We start from the raw sequence: 16,014 nt of genomic DNA, 5'->3' as shown, positions 1-16,014 counted from the left end.
CTGGCGAACTCCCAGGATCTGTCTGTCCTGTCTACCCTGCTCTGTAGCCACGTCTGGAGTTTTCTGTGGGGTGTGGGTCCCCAGGGCTTGCTCATCTGATGTTCTGACCTCTCAGACCCTGCCTTCCGGCCATGAGAGCCTCTTATAATAGAGATTTCTATCTACTTCTTGCTCATCGTGTGACGGACATCTTTGTTTGCTGGGCTAAATGCCGACCTGGTATTTACTTACCTTGGCCTTCATCGGCTCACAGCATAAAGACAAAGTCCAAGAGAGTTTTTGCAAAACCCATTTAGTGGCTTTGTCTTGGCTGAACTGAAACAAAAGCAGCCTCTGAGGAGGTGGAGAGCCCACTTCAAAGTCCACCGTGTCTTCAGAAACTGAGGGACACGGAACTCCACAGAGCACAGGGAAACCCCATGCAAAATCAACTCGTTGGCTTAGTTCCAAATTCTGAAATCTACATGGGCCTTGCACCTCTTTCCCTGTTCAAATCCTGCCTCTTGCAGTGTTTAATAATATCCAATTACTATGGTTAGAAATGATAGTTCAAAACTCTTTCTACTGGAATTTCACCTCTAGCGTTCCCAGGACCATGTTAGAAGTTTCTCGCATGATTCCAAACATCTATTTGAGCAAAATTCTAGGCAAGTCTTCTTAAAACCTGGTAGAAATTGAAGAGTAGGCTTCACCTGAATCTCAGTTCTGCTAGCCTGGTAGGATTTTTAAAGAAAAGCTAAACAGAAAGGGAAAACTGACTTTCATTTCAATTCTACAGATGGAAAAATCTAACTGCAGCAAAATTCTTCAATAGTATGGCCACCCCTTAGTATCCCAGGTGACATGGATTTTGAACTTTCTGCAGATACCCAAACCCATACTTTGCACAATAAAAACCTCAAATTCTTTGTATAAAAACCACATAGTGCTTGCATATAATCTATGCACACCCTCCTGCATAACATAAACCGTCTCCAGGTGGCATCCAACATCTGTTGTAGAATGCATGAGAACAGATGCGAGGCTGCACCATTTGTGCAATAGCGTGAAAAGAAAAACATTCTCTGTGTACTCAGTACAAATGCAATCTTTCGAATATTTCTGACCCGTGGTTGGGAGAATCCCAGGAGTAGAGACTGAAGCCATAAAAGGCTGACTGTATTCCTTAACACTCCATTATTTTGTTTACAAAGGAATGACCTAGTTCATGGTCAACTGCCCAACACAGTGCTGGGGGCTTTTGAGGGTTTTTTTTCCCCCAATGTCATCACTCTGAAATAACAGAGGGGAGAGTAAACTCGAACTTCTGAGTGAACTGTGTCTCCGGCTTTACCAAGGAATATTAAACTTTCCTGAAGCAATTAGACCTTGAAGTGCAAACAGACTTGGGAGCTCTCCTGAGAGAAAGGCCTTTAAATGAGAGGAAATGTTAACTGGATGTGTCTGAAGATATGTCATGCTGCAGCTGTGGAACTGGCTGTGATCTCCTGTGCCATAATGTCTGTATGGCAACTCCCTGGGAGAGAAGCATTAGTCGTCTGTGTCCATGAACACTAGGTAGGCAGGAGAAGGGAAGACATGCTTCTTGGTTTTTTTCAGTGCACCTGCATTCTCTATGCCACACTTCTTTTCCTCTGCTCGACACATATCCCACTCTCACATGCCACTCTCTCATGGCTGTGGAGTTCGGTGACTCTGGAGTCCCCAGGCACACACATAACTATCTTGATCTTTTCAAAATGATAGCCCGGATAATCACAGAAACCTATAGTCAGAGCCTCAGGGTTCAATGGCCCAGCTACTGACTTGTAGGACTTGTACTACTGTCTAACGATTTACCCTTTCTATGGGTCTGGAACCTTCACTGAGGTGATGGGGATAGTGATGGTTTGGGGTTTCCTCTGAGAACCATGTGAGCTAAATACATCTAGCACTTTGAACAGAACTGAGCAGAGAGGATACCCTGGGGTATGCCAGAGCTATGACTGCTGCTGCTACCCATCCTCCCATCATAGCAACTTGAAATGTCACTGACATGAATCTTGGGACCAGCACATATTAATGATCATCAAAACTGGGTTGCTACCTAATCTGTGTGATTCGATCTATGCAATCATTTTTGCACAGTAGTCGTCTAGTTATTTAGTTATCTATTGCTTTGTGACATATTACCCTGAATGTATTTCCATGCTATAATAAAGAGGTGTCATTAAACAATGACCATTTTATTATGCATGTGAAGTGCGCAAGAGAGAAATTAAAACCAGCACAGGAGCTGTTTTCCCACTGTGAATGAGGCCATGGCTGGAAGGATAATAGAGCACTTAGGTATTGGAATGGGCCAGAAGCTCTTTTACTTGACTCATCTCCTGCATAGAGTTCTTTAAGTCGGGTCTGTATGCTAATTACTTTATTCTCAAGGACTTCCTGAGTCTTCCTTCGACTTGATTCAGGTCAGGAATCCTTAATACTTTTTTTTTTTTTTTGGCTGTTTGTCACGGGAATTTCTAATCGACCCTTTATCAAGTGGATCTCTTTATCTTCCGATCATATTTTGTTGCTATTGTTTTGAGACAAGATCTCATGGGCCAAGGGAGTCGTTTCGGGAGTCTCTCTGTAACAGGCTGCTCTCTCCTGAGACTCTCCTACAGCCTTTCCCTGAGTGCTTTGATTATGGAGTGTTGCCACTAGAGCCTGGCATGATTCAACTTAACTCTGCTTCATAATTTCTTGGTTTTTCTATGAATTTTATTCCTTCATCTCTTTCAGGATCCCAGGCCAGATTAGGAATTATATTGGCCAGGAATTCATGTCAAAGTGACTCTCACTGACTGGAGAGGTGGGGACTTGCCTGGCATGTGCAAGGCCTGGAGATTTTCCTCAAGAACTGGAAAAAAAAAATGCACCTTCTGCTCATTCCCCTGAAACACCGATTTGACCATTTAAAGCTGGAACATAGACATGTTGGTCTTTAAAATGCTCATTGGGAAGAGTGTCAAGACAGGAAATCTAGTTACCAAGACAGATGACATGGAAAGAGGGAACCACAGGGGGTACACAGGCAGGGAAAGGTCCAGCTAAGACTCCGGGTGTGTTTCGCAGCCATCCCCATCGACGCTCAGGCGTTATCTGTGAATCATGTTCCAGGCCTGCATCTGACAGAAGGCCATGGCTTTTGATCATATCACACAGAGCAAGAGGATGGCCCAGGTGGGCTTAGTTAACGTACAAAATCAGGATTAATAAAACGGATGTTTTAGACTGGCAAGATGGTTCAGCAGGTGAAGGTGTTTGCCGTTAAGCCTGAATTCGATACACAGGATCCACATGGAGGACAGAGAGAACCAACTACCTCAAATTGTCATTTGTTGACTCTAATATTAATTAATTAATCCCAGCATTGGGTTTGCTACCTGCCTCAATGGCTTAGGGTCTCAAATGAAAGACACACACACTGCCTTTATATTCTATTATGCCGTAAGCAGTACAAGAGCTGGACTACTGGCTAACCTCCATTCAGTTAATCCCGACTTACTACTTACTAATTCTATCTTCTACGTTGGTTGCTCTGGACCCAGCTGGGCAGCCCTTGGGCTGCATTCTCCCAGATCCTGCACATGGTGGCCATGTCTCTCTGACCTTACTATTCTTAGGTCTGGTGTCTCTTCTCTCCGCCACACTCTTCCAACATGGCGGATCTCTCCCTTCTTCCTCCTCCCAATCTCAAGCCGGGGGAAATCCTAAAGTCCCGCCTCCATCTGTTCTTCCCAACTATTGGCTGTTGGCATCTTTATTTACCAATCAGAACCAAGTGAGAGCAGGATCCCAGAAGCTGCATGAAGATACTCTCTTACAGTTTTTGGGGGGTATTAGCATTCGTAATACAAGCAGCTACAGTCATTTGATATCCATACATGTGCATGGTGCTTGCATGCATGCAGGCACGCATGCGTGCATACACACACACACACACACACACACACACACACACACACACAGAGTATGTATACACAAGTATGATGTATACACAAGTATGTATACATGCACATGAATGAAATTTAATTTAAAATCAATAAAATAAATTTAAAGCAGGTATTTAAGCTACTAAGTCTGTGGATAGTTGGCTGTGAAACAACATATTTATCCGTTTCTCAAATAGTTACAGAGGTTCGTGATTAAAATAAACTTAATTCAGTTTGTGGTAAAAATAAACTTAATTCAGTTGAAATCTTGTGTGTTCTCTTGTTTTTTAAATTTATGGTGGCAGCTTTCTTTAGTTTACTTCAAAGTTCTGTGGAAACAATTGTTTCTACCTGCCCTATTCTTCCTTCCCTTCACCTTTGTGACAGGGTGTGAAGCTCCTGACCCTGCCCCCAACCCCATCACCAGAAAAACAGGTAAATAATCTTTTCCTTCCTTCCGTATTTAGAGCTACTTTTCCAAAGGTTCACCTCATTACTGTATTGGCTTGACTTCATATATAACATATACACTACAGAAAGTCAGTCAGTTATTAGCCTTTGACTGATTATTTATTCAACTACTATTTACTGAAATAGGTTAAATAGGTCAAGTATATAATGTGTGTGTGGGTGTGGGTGTGTGGGGTCCCGATCAATTTACACTTGTACTAGGTAGACATACAAGTTGGCGATGCAGTTTGAGAAAGAGCAAAGGCGAGGACAGTCATGAGGAAGGTTAAGGGAAATTTCCTAAAATGAAATGGTTCGGACTGGCGTGACGCTGTGATAGACAGGGGGCATTTCTTCCCAGGGGTGGGACTGAAGCTATGTCTACTCCTCCTACAAAGGTCACAGTCACAAGAGGACTGTGTAGCATACCGCTACACCTTACCCTGCAGGGATGTCGGTCTCCCCGTAGCAGCATAGATAAAGCCCCCTCCCCAAGTCTTCTCTTACCTCTATATATTCTAGCCTTTGTTCCAGGCCGTGGGCAGAGTTGTCAGACGTAGGCAGATGTTCAGGTCTCAAGCTACACTCTGCTCCTCTGTGCGAGCGTGGGATAGATATAAACCATCAACAAGACCATTGGGACGGTCTTTTTGGAAGGAGCATAGCCAATTGGCCATGGGGACCGTCACTCATGTCATTGTCTCAGATCTGGGTCCTCCACCAGCCAAGGCAAACATTCCCCCCCCCCGCCCCCGCCGCCGCAGTGCATCCCAGAAGTTAAGCAGTATCTCAGCGTATGGCTGGGTTCTAGATAATCTGACTGGTTCCCTGGGAGGCTGTCACCAGATGTTTCTGCTTTACTCTTAATGAATGGAAGTCACAGCTAACAAAAGCAAGATTTCAGATTGGCAAGGGTTTCTTAGAACTCTTTCCTCCTCGATAGATGCGCAGGACATCACAATGGGATGCTTTGTGTGACATGCGCCAAGTTCGTTTGGCACCTCTGTCCCAGATAAGTGCAGACTGTGACTGGCTCCCAGGGAAGCCTCTGCCCACATGTGCTGTGTGGCTTCCTCATTGGTGTTTAGCAAGAGGGGGCTGGTTCTTCCTGAGGAGCTGGATGCTTTGACAGCTGAAACTTGTGTGCAAGGAGAAATCAGCCTTGCACCTTGGCATCCTGCTTTTGCACTTGAGAGACGTCTCTGGAGCTGAGGCTGTGAGGTAAGCAGAGCTCGACCATAAACTCTTGAACTCTGAGACGATGTGAAGCAACAGGTTTTTTGGTTTTGTTTTGTTTTGCTTTGCTTCTTGTGAAACTTGATGACGCTGCTTAGCCTCCCGTCTTAGAACAAGCTCATAGTCGGATGTGCTCTCCAGCTCTGACTGGAAACAGAGGGGTTAAAAAAAAAGCCACTGCTTTTGAAATAAAGTTTCCTGTGACAAAAACGGGTGCACGGAACTGTTGTTGTCTAGGCATGTGTGGAGACGTGCACAGAGTGCTGGCTTTTTCTCTCTGCCCTCAGTCAGTGCAATCCACTCACTTTAAAAGGGATCCAACTATCCCTGACACTTGAGACTGAGTCCGGAACCGGTGAGAAACCCCGAGGAACGGTGATCAAATCTCACTCCAGTCCCTACGTCTTGTTGCTTTAGTCCCTTGGCTGTTTGCTTAGACGTGGGCACTGCTCTTCACGGTGTGGGAGATCTGCTGGGGTGAGTGCTGGCTCCTGCAGGCCACTCGCTGGGATTGTGTCAAATTAAACCAGGAAGCTGGTAGTTTTCAGAGTGCAGATTAAAGGCCAGGGATTTGTCTGACAGGGAGTGCCATGGAATAATCTCAAATGTATATAAGGTAATCACTCGCCCGGTGTTAACGAAACCCAATCTTTCGGGTGGAAGCCCGGGGAACGCTTAATGGTTTTGTTCATGTTTAATCTGACTCAATATTTGTCACTAGGTCGTCTACAGAGGGTTATCCCTGTGAAGTCTCTTTCTGTATGTTAGATGTTGAATCACCTCTCTCTTCTCCAGACGTCTTAAAAGACAGACTTTAATCAAGCTGACTGTTAACTCTGTGTCCACATGCTTCCTTCTCTCCTCTCTGGCCTTTTCAGATATGAGTCATAGTGAACTCTCCCTTCGATCTCTACTCCTGAGTCTGAACCCCCACCCCGTGCAACGCCCCCTTTATACATCCTTGTCACAGCCCTGCCCAATGTTGTCCTTCTCCCCTGTGCCAGTGGTTTAAATTCACATATAAGTTCCTAGTCCATACTCCTATGAGAGGTGTTCCCTCCTGTGTGCAAGCTAAGAGCAGGCCTCGGTGGCTGTCCTATCTAAATTCTAAAGGTGCCACTGTGGGGAGGATGTAGCCTGTTCCTCATTTTCTCCTTCCCCAGGTTTTTCCCTTCCAGGACCGAGATGCCTTGCCTGTCTGAGGTGTCCCTGGGGGTCTTCTGCACTTTATTATTGTATTTTAAAACCCAGACAAAGCAGAAAGACTCTTCACTCCACACCCAAGTAAAGTGTGTGGAGACACTGAGCTGAGAGGGAGGTCTCCCGAGGCTTCTTCTTTCTCACTGGGATTTTTGCTAGCTAAACACTCACTTCTGTAATGGCATCTAAGGGGTGCAAGCTGCTGAGATTTTGTAGCCAGAAACCCGGGATGGAGACTATCAAGGCTGGCAGTGGGTTCCGCTTAGCATCCCAACGTTCCGTTGTTATTTTTAACTTGACAAGGTTCCCACACATCTGCAACCTAAACACCCTGTATGTTAGGGTAAATATTTAAGAAACACATTCACTTCGTTAATCAGGGCCCCGGCCAGTAATGTCTTGTCATATTACAGTAAAACAAAATGGGGGACAAAATGTGTCTACATCAGTTCAGGGGGAAAATTTGCCTGATCAAGGAGCACCTTTTAAAAAACCAAGACGTCTGTATTTTATCAAAAATGGCCTCTCTGCCCGTCCTCTTTGGAAGAGCACGAGTGTCTTATGCCCTTAGGTTCTCGAAGCCCCTGGACCGTGTCCAGAGGCCTATTTCTCTGCACGGGAAAGCATGGAGGGACAGTCTCCAAGATGAAGACCAGGATACTAGATAAACACTGGGTACAAGAATTCCCTGACATGGGGTTGGAGACATGGCTCGGTGTTAAGAGCGTCACTTGCTCTTGCAGAGGACCCCGGTCCTGTTCCCAGCACCAGAGACACCCATGCAGGCAAACCACAGCCACACGTGAAATACAGATGCGTAAGTAAGAGTCTGTGTTCTGAGGAAATCACAACCACTTCCGAGTCCTCTTAAACATACCCAGCTCTTGGTCATATTAGTCCTTAGTGAGATGAGCAAAGGGCTGAAAGGATAGCTAACCATAAGCGCCAGGGCGCCACGCCCACCTGCCGAATTCCTCAACCATTCTGTACGTTTTCACTTAGATAACGCAGGCATGTCTTTGAGAAATATGGCTTCATTTTAAGTATGCCCTAGGCACATGAGAACTGTTCCCTAAAGTGGATCCTTTATAGACAAGACGGGAAATGGGTGAAACGTTCTGTCCTATTTAATACATGTGTGACAAAGTCATGAAAGAATGGGACTTAACCACCACAAGCCAGGAGGGTTCACACTGAGCTTTCTGAGCACGTCCTGTTCTCCAAGTGCCATCAGGAGCACTTAGCCTGCCAATCAACTGATCTTTACAACCGATGACCTACATTGACCAATAAAGTGGAATCGCACTGGGAATCCTGTAGGAAGGGAGAATGGCTGACCTGTGTAGCATTATTGAGTCTGTGGCAATGCCAGACACGGTAGAAACTGATTAATTTCCTTGGAGTTCAGTCAGTGAGAAGTGCTTGGAGCCTCTGTGTTTAAGTAGAGTAGTGTTCCCTACTGGTATCTTTACACAATCTCCAAAGAATAGAAGCTCGTGTTCAATTTCCTCAAAATGGCAGTGCCCTGAATAGATCATTAAAGGGATGGATTGTAGACTATTGAAGGAGATGCCAGAGGGACCCTAGAATCCAGCACAGATTCTGTTTGGGTTTTGGTGTGTGTGTGTGTGTGTGTGTGTGTGTGTGTGTGTGTGTGTGGTATTTGTTTGTTTGATTGATTGCTTTTTATCATTGGTGTGCTAGAAGCCTGGGAGATAGACAACGCATTTCTCAGCCCGAAAGCCAACTCTCACCATAAAACATTGGCTGAAGAGAAGGATCTCCCACCAGGCCAATGTGTGTGGGGTAAAACATGGGCTGACTCTGAAACACCATCCGTAAACATTATTTGATAATTCTGAAAATGTTTTCATCCTTTATGCCAGTAATCACTCCTCAATTTACCCACAGTTACAAGGTTGGGGGCTTCAGAACTCCTTTAGGGACTAATTACTGGAAATGAGTTCAGGGGTCCAGTTATCCATTGACTTACAGGTCAACCAGCATAAGCAACTCATGTTCATAACGAGGAAACAATAACTATAAGTGAAAACGAGAAAAATCACGTCACGCTCCCACTACGTGAAGCCCATGAGTGTGTACACAGGGCTTCACACAGTCACTTACCTACTTCCTGATACTTGGATGTTTATATATCTTCAGATGATCTCTTGGTGGTCAGAAATTTTCAGTCTTCTAAATTAGTGAATGAGCTTTTAGATCATTTTGGCTATTCCAAATGATAGGCAATACTTGATAAAGAGTATCTGGCTGGAATCGAATGAGAGATAACAAAAGCAGGGGATGGAGAGGTTGCTCGGTGGTTAGACCACTGGCTGTTCTTGTAGAGGACCCGGGTTTGGTTCCCAGCAACCACGTGGTGGCTCACAACTGTCTGTAATCCCAGTTCAAGGGGATCTGATACACTCTTCTTGCCTACTGGCACCAGATATGTACATGGTATACAGACATGTGTGCAGGCAAAATACTGAGGCCTATAAAATACAATAAGTAAATCTTTTTAAACTCTTAAATGCAAAGCAAGTGTAATAGTGCCAAGTTGTTCCTCATTCTCTAGTATTATACCAAAACATGGCAACCTTTAAAAGGCACTAAATGGGGGGTTGGGGATTTAGCTCAGTGGTAGAGCGCTTGCCTAGCAAGCGCAAGGCCCTGGGTTCGGTCCCCAGCTCTGAAAAAAAAAAAAGAAAGAAAGAAAGAAAAGGAAAAAAAGGCACTAAATGGTGTCATCCATTTTTAACCAAATGATGATGATTATTTTATTATAATACAAATAACAGTAATTAATGTTATTAGCTCAAATTGCTTTTATTAAAGTAATTCTGGCCAAATTAGTAGAAAACAGTAGTTTAAGGAGATAAAGTAGATATAGTATACTTGGACCTGAATAGCACATTGGCTCCAGTCTGGTATTACTGGGGAGCTGTTCAGTACATTCAGAGGATACAGAATAGCCACTTGGAAGAGGTGAGGTGACTTGTAACAAAATTCCGCTTTTAATTCTTTAAGATGCAAATCTATTGGTGTCTTGGAATATATATGTTTAATAAATACCCAGAGACAACAGTTTTTTAAAATTACATTCATTTGTGACCAAGATGAAAATCCAGACGGATCTTTAACAGGCTGTCTTAACAAGCTATAATCGCGGGAAAAGATTGTTTCCTGCTTCCTGTAAGTAAAAAAAAAAAAAAAAATCGTCTCTACGGAACACCTCAATGCTTTAACATAGTTGTGGGTGACACTGTCAGAAACAAAGGGACAGAGTATTGGGTGGGATTTGCTGTGTGCCAGAACTCATGCCAAGGAAAGCCTGTGTCGCAGCCCCGGACCCAAGTTGTCTTTTATGCTAGAAGGAACACGTGGCAAGCTTTGGTTTCCCTCAGAACACTGAGACCTAAGTGTTTCCAACCCAGATGAGGTCTCACTCCGGAAGTTGCTTTGACTAGGCATTGCGGAGGCATCCGTGGGTAAAAACAAGCGCAGTACGAGTCGGCCTGGCAGGAGTAATCTTTGAATCTCTACACATGCAGAGAATAGTGATTAGATTTTTGTAACAAGGAATGGTTAGCAAGTCGGGACTATTCAGGGAAAGGACCATATGAAAAATAGTCTTCATACTATGGCAAAGAGCGAGGGCAAGGTTCCAGATCGGGTAAACGCTGTAGGCTGGGCGTGTCGGAGGCCCCGTGGAGCAACCGGAGATGCTCTGCTTCTCAACCGCTGAGCCCAGGCAGCAGCAGAAGCTGAAGATGCTGTGAGCCCTGTCTGGTGTGGATTAAAGACCCTGGAGGGAACGGAAACCATGCTTTATGGCTTGCCCTGCTGCTGGCACTGTTGACTCTGCGCAGTGGTCTCTGTGTTCCTTCTGGGGTTGTTTCTAGAAGGCTTTGTTCCCTTCCTGCATCTGTGCAGCTTTCGCCAAGCTCTATCTGCTGGCCACTGGCTGGAGACTGCTGCTCTTACTATGATTATTGGGGCAGTGGGATAGCCAGTGCCGCTTATACATACGGGGTAACCAGAGAAAGGTGGTGCCTGATTGTAACTTAGGAGGATGGGAGCATGCGGACGGATAGCCACGCCCCAGAACGTTTTTCATGCCATTCCCACCTGGGTACAAATAGAGATGCCGAGGTGCTCGTAAGGATTAAACAGCATATGGTAAGCTATGTGGAAAAGTCCTGGACTGGCCAGTGGAAATGTCTGTTGCACGTGTGACTGGTTTTAACTAGCTTCTCTTCCAACACTCTTTGCTCACTAAACTGAGCGAATGCTGATTTGAAAGGGAACATGACCTTTAGGATAAATGCAATTATAAAACAAAACAAAACAAAAACAAAACAGAAAAAAACAAACAAAAACAAAACCAACCCTATCATTCAGAAGAAAAAGTAAGAACCATTTGGGAGCATCATCTTCTACCCACAGTTCCAGCAATCACGCTCCTCAGTGTCTCTCTAGAACCTTGTACTGTGGCTGTGCTGATGCCTTCCACCACTCTGATCCTCTGAGGTCCATCCCACCCTTGGACTTTTAAGAGAGTAACAAAACAGGCGCTTGTCCAAATGCAACCCAGCCTGAACACTTTCCGACGCTCAGTAACCCCACCCATGTTCTCCCTCAGCGCCCACCACCAGATTCCCTATGAGGAGAGTCCAGGACAGCCTGTTTTCACCTAGGGATACTTCAGTTGGTGTCCTGGCTGAAAATCCTCAGTTCTTGATTCTAGCACTCCCATTTCTTTTCCTAAGGCACCTTAGGGGACGGGGAGATTCAGTCTAAAGTATTTCAGAGTAACAATAACTTAGCATCTCTTAAGTGGAATAATTTTGTACTGGATCATAAGAAAACATGTTTTTACCTGAATTAAGGGGTACCTTACAATAAGCCAATAATGTTTAAAGGATAATGTTATTTTTCCTACCTGGTAGTGCACCTCACAGAGGATGGTTGGTGCCTTAGGAACCCAACCACAGTTGGATGATAAGTCAACACAGCTCAGCCCTGAGACTACCTGCTTATTTGCACTTTTTTCTTGTACACGTCCTCATAAATATCAGAGAGTACATTCAAAGTGAACCATGTGAAGGTGCTAAGAAGTTAAATTTTCACTCAGCATCTCTGGTACAACCTGGGGTTGCTGGCAAAGGGATCAAATCTGCAGAAGAATTTTATCCCTGGAGGTACATACAAACTTTGTCCAGTGTGGAGTATGAAGTCTGTCTCTGTCTCTGTCTCTGTCTCTGTCTCTGTCTCTCCCTCTCCCTCCTCCTCTCCCTCCTCCTCTCTCTCATCACCGCTGCTGTCCTCATGTATCCCCGTAGCTTGCTAAGTGGACATTGCAGAGATGACAAGGCTTGGTGAGTGTAACCAGAGAGGGGACAGAGGAGGTAAAGTGGCCTCCGGGCTTTGGAACGCGCCTGATTTAGTGAGCTGGAAACAGCCGGAGACATGCTGTAACCACGCTGCTTCTGTGTTAGGCAATTTGACAGGCAGATACAGCTGTGGATATTTTTAGAGCCGCGTGGAAAAGTGAAAAATTTAAAGTCTGGCGTGATAGGGCCCTGGCGACCAGCTTGTGGTCTGCGAACAGTCAGCTGACAGTTCCCCAAGCCCCATTGTCCTGAGATTTAAAGAGACCTAGCTAATGAGCTCACTGGGTGTATCTGAGACGGAACAGGGGATTTTCAACTCTTCTTGCTCCCCACCTTCTCTCCAGAACCTGGGAGAGCATCTGACATTGGGCAGGGGCTCTGAAGACACTGAGTGGATGGATGAATTCTAGCTCTCAACCAGAGACTGATGCAGAGAGGGGAAGCATTCGCCCCCAGGAAGAACAGATGACCTACGAATGTTCGCTGAACCCTATGTATGTCGAGGGGATGCTTCCCACATATGCGACTGGTGGCCCTCTGTTCAAATAGGCTCTGGTTTTACTGTGGTCAGCACCACCTTTGAAAACCTTGCAGCACCTTGTGAAACCCCATGGCACTAAGGAAAGACAGACACTGTACCATTCTTTGGGCCAAGACTGAATAACTGAGTGATTTAATCTTTACAGATATGTAGGGTATAGGTACATTGACTGTTTTGTTTTATGCATATGTAGAGTCAGATAAAGAAAGATGCGGGGTGGCGCCCACTGCTTACACCCAAGCACTAGCTCTGAACCAGCACGCTGTGTAACGTCACCAGAGTCTCCTTTGACTTCTGAGTAGTGACGCCGAAGCTGACATAAGATGGGAGTTCGAAGTGACCCATTCGCCATGCTACCGTTTTGCACAGAGGCAACCTGCACATCTCCCTCCCTGCACAGAGGCGAAGAAGCCAAGGAATGCGTTCCCCGGGGAATTTTGCCTTTAGTCCTAGGCCATGAGCGTTCCCATCTTGCCACATAGCCCGGGTCCATTTGAGCTGCAGCCTCTCTTCCTTCAGATGCAGGTCAGACGTCTTGTTTAGCCTTGCTTGGTTGTCAGTTCCTGTGGTCAAGTCACACAGAGACCCTTGAGCCCGGTAGCTTGGGCTTAGCCAGCCAAGTCCACGATCTATGCCCTTCCCTCTTGGGAATCTCATTAAGCAAAATCGTGACACCCAGGAGGGCCCTAAAGGGAGCTAGAGCTGGAGATTCCTTTTCCTTCAGCTGTGATGGTTCCCTTTCCTCCCATCTCAGTGGGAACTCCTTCTCAGTGAAGGCCTCTTGACCGCCATGGAGCTTTGGCTGGTTAAACAATACAGTGAGCCTCCTTATGGAAAGAAAGATAGGAACAACCTAAACAAAGAAGCATTTCATCCTGTGGAAGGAAATGCGTCCCAGGTAGCAATCGCTCCTCGGTCTGAAATACTCCTCTTATTTCAGGAATTGCCTTCCCACTGCAGTTTACCAAAGGACTGGCAGCAGAAGGGGCTGGAGGGAGAAAACATCAAATCCGCTCACCTGCTGGTCAAAAGGGATAGCATAAGTGGCCAGACAGGAATTCTGTACCAAGGGAGTGCAGAATTAATGTTGGAACAGCAGTCGCAAAATTATTAGTACAAGGCTATTAGTCTTCCTCTCAATTTGATTGTTTCCTGCGTGTTTTGTAGCATTAAATCAAGAATCGTGTGTGTGTGTGTGTGTGTGTGTGTGTGTGTGTGTGTGAGAGAGAGAGAGAGAGAGAGAGAGAGAGAGAGAGAGAGAGAGAGTGGGTTCAGGCGTGATTTCACATGTGGAGGTCAGAGGTCAGTCTCACATGCCATTCTTTGTGAGAGACTTCTACTTTTTCCCGACTCAGGGGTCCCAGTAGCTTGGTCTGTCGGTAATGAGTCTCAGGAGCCAGACTGTGTCTGTCTCCCCAGGACTGGGCTTTCAAACACTCGCAGTCACTCCTGGCCTTGCACATGGGTTCTGTGGATTAAACCCAGATCCTCATGGTTACATAGCAACCACTTCACCAACCAAGTGGTCTTGCTACCCCTAAGCCAGTACTCCTTCAGCATATGAAGACTGTCACAGAACTGCTCCCTATAGTTAAGGGCATTCAATGCTCTTCCAGAGGAGCCAAGTTCAAATCCCAGCATTCATATCTGACAGCTCACAACTGCCATATTGAGTGGATCCAACTCCTCTGCTCTTTGCAGGCTCCTCCACCCACCCACATGCACATATCAACACACACACACACTATATATATATATATATATATATATATATATATATATATATATATATACACAATTTAAAATAATAAAAGTAAACCTTTTCTTAATTTTTTTATGAGTTGCATAAAATGGCAAGGGTGCCTGGCTAGATTCTTAACCTTGCAATGTTGGTCTGAAAGCCAGCGCCTGCCTTTACCCTTGTCACTGTGACACTGGCCACATAGTTTATAAAAGATTTATTGTACTCCTCTCCACTATATCTCTTGTGTCAGGACAAGTTGGGTGAGAAAGGGCCAGTAACTTACTTTGAAATTTGGTAACTGTCCTAGTGTGCATCTCTGTTTCTGTTCTAGAACAGTGATCAAAAACAACGTGTTTGGCTTTTGTGCTACAATTAGTGCGTCATCGAGGTAAGCAAGCAAAGTGTGAACTCAGGGCAGGAGCTGGGAGCAGAAACCATGGAGGAATGCTGCTTATTGGCCTGCTCCCTTGGGCTCCCTTTGCTAGCTTTCTTATATAACCAGCTCCACCTGACTAGAGGATGGTGCTACCCACAGTGAGCAGGGGCCTTCCTACATCAATTAGAAATCAAGAGAATGCTCCCGCAGTCATGAGTGCCAGCCAATCTGAAGGCACTTTGCTCAACCGAGACTCCCTCCTTCCAGATGTGTCAGGTTGTCAGTCAGTATGAGCCATCACATTTACCATGTTCTGCAACCTACGAATTCACTGAACCCACACAGAGCTCTATGTTCGTTCAGAGGTAGCCTCAGATGCAGATTACTATCCCCACAGAGCCCATCCCCACAGAGCCCACATTGCTGATTTGCTCAGCAGCTCAGACCATACCGAATGCTGCTAAATGTCTGTTGGTGTGGTGTCTGATGTGATTTTCACTTGGGGACTCATTCATGTCTTGATTTATTAGATGTCCAAGTTACGGTTTGGAGCATTATAGATTTGGGGATGTGTACAGCCAGCGCAAAGGGTTTCTAACTGACACTAGGAAATGAAGTTAACATATAAGGAGAGTCAAAAAAGGAAGTGGTCACTCATATCTCCAAAGGCCAAGGCCAGAATGGCCGCCCAGGGAAGAGACTAAGAATGTCTTAATTTGAGCGTCGAGAGTTGCATGTAAAGTAATTTACTACAGGTTTATATATCATTCAAAATCATTAAAATCTGACTGGTATACATTGGCATCTTAGATGGTGTATTAGAACTTGTCCCCTCTATGCCAAAGTAATACTAGTAATTCTTACCAATAAGTAGTATTCATTCTTTCTAAATTTATACATGGATTTATTTGGGGGAGGGAGAGGGAATGGGAGCTCACGCCACAGTAAGCCTGTGAGTGTCAGAGGACAGCCTGAAGGATCCAGTTCATTCCTTCCACCGTGAGAATTCTAGGGACCAAATTCCGGTCAGTCAGGCTTGGCAGGCGGTGCCTTTACCTACCGAGCCTCTCACCAGGACAAAATTATCCATTCTTTCAATTTAGATTTCA

At 45.3% G+C, this 16,014-nt stretch overlaps 1 protein-coding gene across 3 annotated transcripts in view; it reads left to right on the top strand.

Annotated features, from left to right (window-relative positions):
- The first annotated feature begins 2,476 nt into the window (after nucleotides 1-2,476).
- Nucleotides 2,477-16,014, top strand: part of Stard13 (StAR-related lipid transfer domain containing 13) — a 396,060-nt gene continuing 382,522 nt past the window's right edge. Inside the window, exon 1 of one of the 3 annotated variants that reach the window (XM_017598426.3) lies at nucleotides 2,477-5,633. The gene's annotated coding sequence lies outside the window, so the exon portion shown is untranslated. The remainder of the gene's footprint in view (nucleotides 5,634-16,014) is intronic. The other 2 variants (XM_017598424.3, XM_063271572.1) reach the window with 2 other exon arrangements.

The sequence above is a fragment of the Rattus norvegicus genome, chromosome 12 (assembly GCF_036323735.1).
Source record: "Rattus norvegicus strain BN/NHsdMcwi chromosome 12, GRCr8, whole genome shotgun sequence".
Taxonomy (NCBI): Eukaryota; Metazoa; Chordata; class Mammalia; order Rodentia; family Muridae; genus Rattus; species Rattus norvegicus.
Note: the sequence above shows the minus strand (reverse complement) of the source record. Positions and strands in the feature narration are given on the sequence as shown.